Source organism: Mycetomoellerius zeteki, unplaced genomic scaffold (assembly GCF_001594055.1).
Source record: "Mycetomoellerius zeteki isolate Tzet28-1 unplaced genomic scaffold, Tzet1.0 scaffold93, whole genome shotgun sequence".
NCBI classification, from domain to species: domain Eukaryota; kingdom Metazoa; phylum Arthropoda; class Insecta; order Hymenoptera; family Formicidae; genus Mycetomoellerius; species Mycetomoellerius zeteki.
The window spans coordinates 1080755-1092605 of NW_017257968.1; positions in this window are offsets into that span (position 1 = coordinate 1080755).

The following is an 11851-nucleotide window of genomic DNA, read 5'->3' on the forward strand; positions in this document are numbered from 1 at the left end:
TTTCGCATATGAGCATGGATAGCGTATATACGGAAGCGTTAATAATTAATTCTCGAAAATGATATATCGTATTATAACTTTATTACACATGGTTGAATTTGTAAAAAAATAATCTTTAATTTGGTATATAAAAAAATTAAAAATTAAAGAAAATTACGGGTGGTGGGGGTATTTTGTTAAACAAAAAAATTTTTTTCTTTATAACTTTAAAGTACTCTTGAAATCGTACAACTCTTATTAAAAAAATTTTTTTCTATCTTTTATACTTCCGACGATATTCGCTCGAAAGAAAAATTCTGTTTTTTTTTCAAAGGAGTGTTTCACCCCTTAAACATGAGTTAGCGCACGTATAAAAAAATACATGTCTCTCTCTCTCTTAGATTTTCGCGTTTTATAATATATTTATTTATAATATATTTCATGGAGAATCAAATCGGTTCCGGACAGTTGTGAAACTTCCCTTTGTTGGTAATAAAAACTGACATACGTTAGTATGTCTGTAGATCCTAAGAAGATGAGTGGTCGCCTGCATAGATCGTAAGAAGGTTGCACTCAATACAGTGTAACATAAAACATCCTTTGGAATCCGAGAAACCATTAGTGAAATTTAACGCCTGCGAGCCTTTTGAAATTTTTACGACATAACATATAAATCAGGTAAAAAAACATAGACATAATACGTTGCACAACAAACTTGAATAAAATGAAACGTAAATGCATCGATTTTGCAAATATAAGATGTAAGTAGAAGATGTGTATAATTAAAAGCGAATTTATTTAACAGCAGGAAATAAAATAAATATTATTGCAATAACACTCTGACAAATTAAAATCTTTTTTGGACCACAAATCAGATAAAATAATATTTGTAGAGAGATATATAAGTTGTTAATGAGAGCCAACGTGAAAATAAGCCGATATGATTAAAGTGAGATCAATATTGTTGAGTGTTTCAAAAATCACATCAACAGAAATATTAACCAATTCTTGGTAATCACAGATAACACATAAATTATTACACGAATTTAACTGGGATAATATTTGAATTTTGAACGAAAAACTACATTAATAATAAAAAATTGATCCTTGAAGCGATATTAAAAAACAGTCACATGGATAAGTGAATTATGTGAGATTATATGGTTATGTAAAATTTATGATTCGAAGTTTCTTAACTTCATCTATACACATTATTAGTATCTTAACTTAATGCTTTTTAATTATTTGTCTTTTTTTTATAGGTATGTACTTCACTCTAATAATATTGATCTCAGCGTTTATATTATTAATATGTTTATTCATATAAATGTTACAATAAAATTTATTCATATTATTAAATTTACTTTATATGCTTTTACATATTTTAATTTGTACTGAGGAGGACTAAAAATTATGGTCAAAACGTTTATAATTCATTTTTTTATTTAATTGACTAATAAATTCATTGTACGCATCGATATCAGCGTTAGTTCTTATATAGTAACTTATATCTTTTTCTTATTGATTTATTCTTAGAGATTTATTCTTTTTTGTCAAATCATTGTTTAATTCTTATAGATCTTTTATCGCTAAAAGGGAATTCGTTAATGAAATTAGTCTATCACACCACTTTTTAAAAAATTAGACTTAAAAGTAAAGAGATCAAAAATGGCATTTTTTTTAGTGATTTTGAGCTAAAGTAGCTCAAACATATACAAAATGTTATACAATGCAGATAAATTAAAAGAACAAAACTTAAATCCGTGACATTCTTCTGTCGAATTAAAAAAAATTTTTTTAGAACAAATGAAAACGGCGAAAAAAAGAATAGAATGACAAAGCAATTTCAATAGGATTCGTTTTCAATCACAAACAAATTCGGTTAGAGGCACTCAATGTGCACTAGTGCACATTAAAGATAGATTGACGTAAAGATGTTCTATATTTAATATAAATATAGAAATGAAGGAGAATTTAAATATTAAACCACGAAATCCTCAATATATTTTATTGTGCTGGATAAAATGTATATGTTATAAATAAAAATATTTGCATTCGTGAGCAGAAACTTGCAATTTTTTGGCATGTAGAGTACCAACATCATGGGAAGAAAAATAATAATAAATTGTCGGATTGATTTTTTTTGTATATACATATACAAATGTACATGTAGTATGTGTAACATGTATTACGCCCACACAATTGATAAATATAAATGCATTTTATTATTGAGTTAAAACTGCGAAGCACATTCCTCGAGCGCTGTTTTGTAAATAAACTCATCCATTAAAATATCTGCATATATCTTCAATAATTGTGCAAACCCTTTATTAACGTGTATTATTGCCACGTTATTTGGTCTTCACAGCCCGAGTGTTTACTTTCTATCTTATATGTACATTTCTTAAAATTCGCACAAGTTTCAATGTTTGTTTCTAAAATCTGGCATGTGGAATTCCACATGCCAAATATTTGACTTGTGAAATTTCTAGGCTCCATACAGAACTCTTTGGCCATGTTTGCATTTCATTTGTGTTAATGTTAAATTCGTATATAACGACTTTGATACGCATCAGTGCACACTAATGCATCCAATTGAATTCATTGTCCAAGGATCATCTTGTCAGGTTTGTGATCTAAATCCATGTGGCACAGTGTAATGAACGTACATTTGATATGAGTGTCAAATGACGCGTTTGCTTAAACACAAAGTGCTTAGGTTGCCATGATGCATTCTGATAATTAGTCTGAGTAACAGTAATTAATTCTAGGATCATAGAAAGCTTGTAAGTCCATTGACATTGATATCCGATGTGTTTATAAAATTTTTCAGATAATAACAACGTACATATAATACATATATGATGCTATAAACTCGGACTCGCGACAATGACAAATAATTTAAAAAGAAACGGCAAATGACACATGATTATCAGAGCGCAGAAATTAATTTGATTATATACGTATAACATCATAATATACAGTGTATAAGCGACATACAGTGAATAAGCGACGCCTGCTAGAAATGATAAAGAAGTTTTTATAATTAACAGAACACACAACAGAAAATACAAGAGCCATTAGATAATCGCATGATTTATGTCCCATTTCTACCAATGTAGATTAACTAATCTCGGTTTAATTTACTTTTTATCTTTCTTTAATTTTAAGAATTAGAAAAACTACATTGGTGGAAACGGACATAAGAGTCACACGATTATCAAGTGGTAGAATTCAACAATAGAAGTTTTCATCTTGAAGGATTTTTTTTTGTTACAATCTCTTCAATAGAGAAAACATCTATCACTGTATTTCTTTCAATTTGTAATATCGACAAATTATATTAAAATATTACTATTCAACAAAAAATGCATACGAAAGAAGGTAATCGTTTTCCGTAGTTATTTGGACGCTTATGAGACCCCGTTGTTCAAACACTGCACAATCATCATTTAGAAAAATTTGCAATTAAAATTGCAAAAAGGATTATTTTAGCATATTTTGATATATTACACTGAAAAAAAATTACATGTATCATAAAAATATAAATATAATATTGATATATTTTGTTATGTAATATTACAGAAATTTACATAGAAATTATAAAATATACTGTTGTATTGGGAACTTGTATTGTATTGGGACTTGTATTTTTTTTTAATTATTAACTTAATCTAGTTACTTTTAAACTTTAATTTATTAACTTTTTTCTTTTTTAAATTAACATTGTTTTTATTTCTTTAAACGCCATTTTTTCTATAAAATCTTAAATATTAAAGAGAATTAGTTGAGAAAAGAGTCGATCAATAATTATGTGATGAACGTCACATGGGGAGTGTCAACTCCCAAATAAATCTCCAACTTGAAGATAGGATAATTAACACTTAATTTGAATATTATTTCGGTCCGCCAATATCTAGTTGAGTGTATTTTTTCGTAGGGAAACACCCGTAATATCCGAAGATAATAAGAGAACGTGGATAATTGACGAACTTAGGATCTGTATTTAGAAAATGTTATCAGCGCTATTGCGACATTCTATTCTTGTTTTTTTGCCTAATGAGCGATACAGAACAAATGACGCAATAACGCTGCTTTCCGAACGTAACCTTAGTTAAATGCAAAGTCTATGCTAGTAAAAAATTATTTCTTCGTTATTTTATAAAATTAAAATATGAAATATTAAACTTTTATCTGATGATTTATATTGTAATTGTTTTGTTATTTAAAGTCATCTGTTTTAAGAAAAATTAGGACATTATGATTTAATAAAAATAATGTTTTTTAAAATTAACTTTTTATTTAAATTTTGTTAACTCAATAACTTTTAACGTAACTTTAACTGAATTAGTTTTTTATTTATGCAACTTTTAACTAAATTAAAAAATAAAGAATTCTGGATTCTCGAGTTTTACAAACACAACAATAAACGATTGGGCTAATGAGAACCAACACGCAGTTGTGTGCATAACTATGAATTTATATCAAAATTAATTTGTACAAGCGAACGTTTCGGCTCCGACACTGCGTGTCGATTCTCATTAGTCCAATCATTTATTGTTGTCTTTGTGACTAAATTAATTTTTAAGTCGTTAACTGTAACTTAATTTAGTTTTTAAAAAATATTAACTTATCTAACTCTGAATATAAGATATATTTACACCATTAGAGAAACCAATTTTTGTAAAAATGCACGATTATAAATATTTACACTATAAATTATGTAATTTGTACACATATTAATATAAGTTTTATGCCCATTACTGTTAAAAAGATTAATACAAGAACTATCAATATCGTAATATTAAATATTAAATTCTGACGCAACATGAACTGTACATGCATCTGACGCGACATGTAATGTACATGAACTGTATATTAATTATAAATATATTTTTAATTATAATCGACAATAAATTTCTTTTAAAGACTGAAAATCCTAATAATGTAATTTTGATTGTAATAAATTTCTTCAACATGTCACATATCATACAATAAACAATAGGTATACTAAAATAGCTTTTCTTTAAGTTATAACGTGACTAATATGACAAAACAATTTGAATGGGATCATATTAAAAAAAACTACAGGCATCAGATTACCTTCGGTTTTACGTTCGAAAAAGAACCATTTTTTGTTGAACAGTGTTACGGGATAGTAAAATCGCGCAGCCCTGAACTTTCACCCTCACCTTTCAATGGAATTTTTTTCATCACAGCACGGAACCTCTTCATGACATCGATACAACATTGAAACGACATGCGATCTGTATCTCGAAATATCGATACCTTGTGAAATTCGCGACGACATCCCCGACAAACATAACCGCTGATCGGCAAAGCCGGCAGTTTTTTCGCAGTGATCCATGACGACGCTAGCTTCAGATGTTTGCGACCTCCATGCGTCGCTCGCTCAAAAAGCTTGCAGCAACGTTGTCTCGCCTCTGTCTTTGCCTCGCAACACACGACTTGTTCTACGTGCGCTGACATTGCGAAACGACGGTAACGATACGAATGGACTGCAGTCTGGGCTGATTTACGCAATGCTTGTCAAGATCACACCACCGTCACTGGAATCGGTTTCTTTCGCGGAGAAAACCCTCGCTGATCTTCTTTCTAATAACTATTTACTAAACCACTACTAACGCAATCGTTCATTGATTGCCAACAAAAGAACCGCCAGTCTCGGAATCAAATTAAATACATAAACAGTAAGAAGATCCCAATGTTGCCTATAAAATGTTTAGACTGTACCGTAAGCCCCGCACTCTGCAAAAGGATCAAGAGATCTTATATCCATAACGCGGGTCACTATGAGTCACCATTCTATTCATAATATATCCTTTTGCGTCACATTCACATATTAAAATATTTTAGTCTCTTAGATCGATATTCATAGTCCGATCTTATATTTAAGATCGTCTTAAGTACAGTCTTAAGATGTTATGAACCAATCTCAACTCAGAGAGCCGCATTAACATCTCAAAACATTACTTAAAAAATAAGAACAGACTAAATACCGCCCTTAGAGAGATTGATATCGTTTCGGATTTATGGGAAGACAAAATACGGAACAAGGTTGCTTCGATTGCTAGCTCACAAGATAAAGCTTGACGAAAGATATTGGAATTGGCACCAAAAAACGTGATAAGCGCCCGATTGACGCCATTAACCGAAACTCTACGGAGATGTATTAACGCTATTAACCTTTTCGTTTCTGTAACGCCGACTGTAACCAGCATCCGTCAATGTATCTGTCGATACTGGCTCTGATTAGACTTGTAACACACGTGCGACTACCTGGCCTGAATCACCTGCACCCGACGCTAACGCTGTTACAGTCATGCGCAAAACGGTTTGGCACGGTGAAAACAGCTCCCTTGGTGAAAACATAATCCTCTCATATATCATTAAAAAATTTTATATATCTTAAATTTATGAAGATTAAAAACAAATACTTAAACCTCTTCAGATTTTATAAGTTTTTTCGAAAATTATAAAATATAATTAATCTTAAAATATTTCAGAATTTACACATACATAAATTATTTTAGAAAAAATATGGACACTCAGCATTTAATCATGCATTCAGCATTCAATCACTATTAATATTGTAATATAATGATTGAATATGTATTACATATATAGATTTTTATTCAATATACAAAATAAATTTAAAAAAGTATGAATTCTCAATTAATAAAGGAAACCGATTGTGGCTTTCGTTTTCTCGATGTGGTAGAAATCACCACAGCAGGCTACATTACTGATTACCCTCGGGTTATAAAACGATGTAGCGGTAGGATAACAGAAAAGCATGGACGTATCCAGGAAAAAAAGTTTGGGAGATTTAAATCCCCGAAAATTTTTATTCACTTTTCGCTTTTAATTATATAAAATACAACTTTAACTCTTTTTTTTGTTTTATTTCTTATTCCTCTTTTTCTTTTTATTTAACTTTAGTTTAATATTTTTAATCTTTAGCAATATTTTCTTCTCAAGAGATTTTTTAATGTTCTTTTTTGAATTTTTTAAATCTTTTTCCTAGAAAAATTATAATAAATATTTTCTATTTAATAATATTAAAGTAATATATTAAAGAATTACACATTTTATTTTTAATAACTATATTTTGCCTATTATACTTCAGGGAAAAAAATAAAAGTTATCAAACGTAATATTCAAAATCAGAAACGAGAAGAAGATATTCTAAAATATCCAAAAAAGTAATTTATTAACGCAAAAATTGCTATGATAACAGAATGAATATCTCCTTGATGAATATCTCCTCCCAAAAAGAATTCTGTATACGTCCATGTTACACATCGATACATCTCCATAACAAGCGCCTTGCTCCCAGACGTAACGATGGCAACCTATTATTAGCGTAGGTATTACAAGGGCTGCATTTGGGGAGCGTGTCATCGGAGTTATTGCGCCTTTCTGTGCTTCACTTCAAATGGACAACACCAAGATATAACCGCCTTTGGCACTGCAGTGGCGAAAGGGTGAACAATTATGGATTACAACGCGTGACAGAGAATTTTATTGGACTGCATTGCTCAATTTTTTTTTAGAAAAACGTACTGTTTCCTGATTGTTTTTATCTCTTTTGAAAGAAATAATTATTTAAGAATGTGCTCTATAGATTTATTATAAGAACTCTGAAATTTCTTGTCTGAAATTTTATGACGTTTTATAAAAACTAACGACATTTTATGGTCTCGCTGTAGTTACAATCTTACAAATAACGCATTTCAGTTTATTGCATCTATTTTCAGCAAATGTATAAAATAATAAGAAAAATGTACGAAATAGTAACAGAACGCTTAAATAAAAGTGACTTAGCATGTGCTTAAATAAAGGTGATAATTAATAACGTGTTACTTTCTAAGGGTTTTCATAATTTTACACAATACGCATTATTTTCATCTGTTCTGCCATATTTGCTGAATCTGTGTCGGACACTTATGTTTGGGAGAATGAGAAAATTACAGACACGTTCGACGTACCATTCTTTTCGTCTTGAGAAAGTTCGGAAAGCTCAGTTTCGGCAGATTGACTCAAACCTGATGTCCACAATTTATCCATGTCGAATGATGTTGCTTTGCGTGTTAAATGCGCCGAATGTGCGGTTTGCGAAATATGATGTGGTCTGCGAAATAATTTAAAGAATTTTCGCTTGCGCAACATGTACGATTTATCCATATGTGTGAGTACAATAGTTGTGTGTTTAATTAAAAGTTACGCTTACGATATTGTAACCTTCTCGCTAATTTATTTCGACGATTGTCAATCAAATATGAAAATCTGTCAGACGTGTGTATGTGATATCGTCGTTCCACGATGAATAGTTTCCGACGGTAGAACGTGATATTGCTGATGCAATATCAGAATTCGCGTTATTGACAGCGTTACTCTCATTCGAACTGATTCGAACAGAAAGTTTAAATTATTTTGTAAAATTACGCACTGTCTGGTTCAGAGCCTTGATCGTTTGTGAATAACGTCGAGCCGTCGGTACTCTCTACCCTTTGCGACGTTGAGTTAAACACGATCGTGGAATAAAGTGATTTACTGAAACAATAAACATGTTGACAAAAAGACATCTTTTAGTAGACATAAACATATTTTTTCCGTAAATACTTTTTCCATTCAACTGAATAATCCGCATCGAGAAATCTCAGAATAATATCTGTGGCATTCTGCTCTTTTTTTCCCAGATGTACCGCGGACCAAGTGATAACTGTCAGAACAATCAAAAATATGGCAAACGATATAAACCACTGCGTCAATCCGAAAGCCATAACGAAATTTATCTTCTTGAAAAATGATCTTACAAACGAATCGTCTTGTCAATATCCTTTCCTGTTTCTCAACGGGAAAAAGCTCGACTATTTTTAAACAAAAAATAATCTACTGCGATATGCGTTTGATTGATCTATATTAGATGTAAAAATAGGAGCTAGAACCACTGAGTCTTGCATAACGCATAAGGCATAGTGTATAAAAATATTAACCAATGAAAGTCCTTCATTTCGTTCGTTTCCATGAAATAGAAGATTCGGATTTTTTGATTGATTTTTTTACGGGCTTTCTTATAATAAGCTTAAGTCTTAAATCATAAAACATTAACCAATCACAATATAAGAAAATAATCGATTATGATTAGCCAATTTCTTGTAGCTTAAGACTCAAAGCTTAGGTAATGACTTATTGTAAAAAGCCGGAAAGTGTATGCGACAGCCCTAAAGGAACCTTTATGCATGCCACAAACTGTTAATTTATGCCGTAAGCACGACAGGTATAAATAATTCTTAAGTATAAATAATTCTCAATCAAAGGAATAGGGGACAGATAACAGAGAGAACAGGGAACGGAGAAATAGAGAATATAAATTTCAAACTACTAGAATTCATGTATTCCACATGATTTCTAATAGGTCGAAATACTCTGTTCCCAACTCCTAGAACGGAGAGCACAGATTCTTGCATAACGCATAAAGCATAAGAAATTCAACCAATCAAAGTTCTTTATTTCATAGAAATTCTCGGTAAAAAATTTTTCATCCATGAGAATATGTACAAATATGTATAAACATACATACTCTCTAAATCTGAATCAGTGGATAATCACTGATCTCAGTGCCAAGTATGCCACTGATAATCAGTGAATTAAATGTGAGATTCCTAACCTAGCTAATCTTTATTATATGTGATCTAACTAATCTTGTTTTAGTTGTTAAATTTAATGAATATGGTATTGGAAGATTGAAATTAACGTGCAAATATCAGTATTTTAGTCAAATAATGCTCAAATATTCTTTCTTTTTTAGTTGAACTTCACTGATTATCAGTGCCAAGTATGTCACTGGGTAATTAGTGACTATCCACTGATTCAGATTTAGAGAGTAAGTATTCATAAACATGTATAATCATATATAAAATATGTTCATATAACATCCTTTTTTCTTTTGTAAAATTACTTTATAGTGTAATAGAAACAATAATAGTAATGTGAAAACATAAAAAATAATTAAAGAGATAATTTTCGCATTGTTCGTTTTAGAAAAAAACAAGTTTGGAAAAATGTAAAAAATATTGCTCATACACAATTATGCATAATTTTATATATATAATTATACATATTATATATAATTATATATATAATTATACATAAGTAACCTTTTTATATTTCTTCAAACTTGATTTTTTTCTGAAACAAATAGTGTGAAAATTACCCTTTTAATTATTTTTAATGTTTTTGCATTATTATTATTATTATTTCTGTTACACTAAAAAGTAATTTTACAAAGAAAGAGGGATGATCATGTATGGACATATTTCATATATGATTATACATGTTTATGAATATTTACGTATGTTTATACATATTTATACATATTCATGCATGACATGAAAAAATGCAAATTTTTTACCGGAAAGGAAGGAAACGAAGGACTTTAATTAATACATTTCCTTATGCATTATGTGTTATGTGCTCCCCGCTTTAGATTTAAAACTTAGGTAATGGCTCATTGTAAAAAGCTCATTATGCATTATGCATTATGCAAAGATCTGTACTACGGCCTTATCAGGGATTAGGGTATATGGAGTTGTTTGTGCGGATTCGGAATTCCTTAGAATTCTATTGTGTTTTCTAGAAAAAACCGAATAATTCCAATCGAATTCCATTCCGAATAATTTCATAATACGTACCAGCAGATCTATTCTGTAATAAAAATTTCATTATCGTTATAAGTGCCGTTATTACGCAGATATAATATATACAATGGTAAAAAAGCTGCGCAATGGCGCGCGGCGTTACAATGTGATAATAAAATTTTTGAAGCGTTACACGAATATGTCTACTGGGCTACATTTGCTGGGATGCATTCAGATTCCTATCCGAATATTTGCTATATCCTCTGCAACGTTTATCACCCTTCGCATGAGGGTTCGAAGTCCATTAATTCACCCACTCAATTTTAAGCCCGGGCCGAATATCTCATATTTACATACACAATAGACTATAGAGGATACATCTCCATCCCGCTTTGTCCTCTCTACCCTTCTATACGCAAAGAGATGATAAATCTCTCGTTAAACAGACTATTATTTTACCCTTGTTTAATATTCGGTGAACATCAGAGTATAGAATAAAGAGATACTTCACTCTCGTGGGAATCTGAGCGTATGCTTCAAACACTTACGCGCTGTAAATTTCATTTTCCATGTAATGAATGATAAAGGTATTGAGATGAAAATTATTAGATCTTTCAATTACAAGATCTCTAAAGCTACAGCGCGTAAAGGCTCAAGGCTCGAACGCAGCTATAAATTAATGACAATCAAATTTATGCATTGTTACAAATTAAGATAATTTGGAATAGATTTGACAGTTTACTCCACATCTCGCGATATACATTGTGAAATACTTGGTATTTAATTAGCGTTTAATATGTGGTATGCCTGAAATTTACCGTAAGTAATTTACCTACATAGTTGGCGTTTAACTATGTAAACACGGAGATAACTTGTAAACTGCAATTTCCTTGAAAAGATATCCGTTGGAGAAAATAAGCCTTAGAAGCCGCAAAAATATATATATAATATATATTTATTAAGATTTTAAAACAATTTTATGATGAATCCTATTATATAAACAAGACACTACTGCAATAACCATAAATAAAATTCGCATGACTATTTAAATTTCAACTTAATTATAATATAATACCTACAAAATGGTTGCGTTCAGAAACAACAGTTTTACAACTATTGTAAGATACTTTGATATGATTTATACATTTAAATCTAATGAGGATCCTCGTCTATAAGATAGAACGTCTATAAGATAAATCGTCTATAAG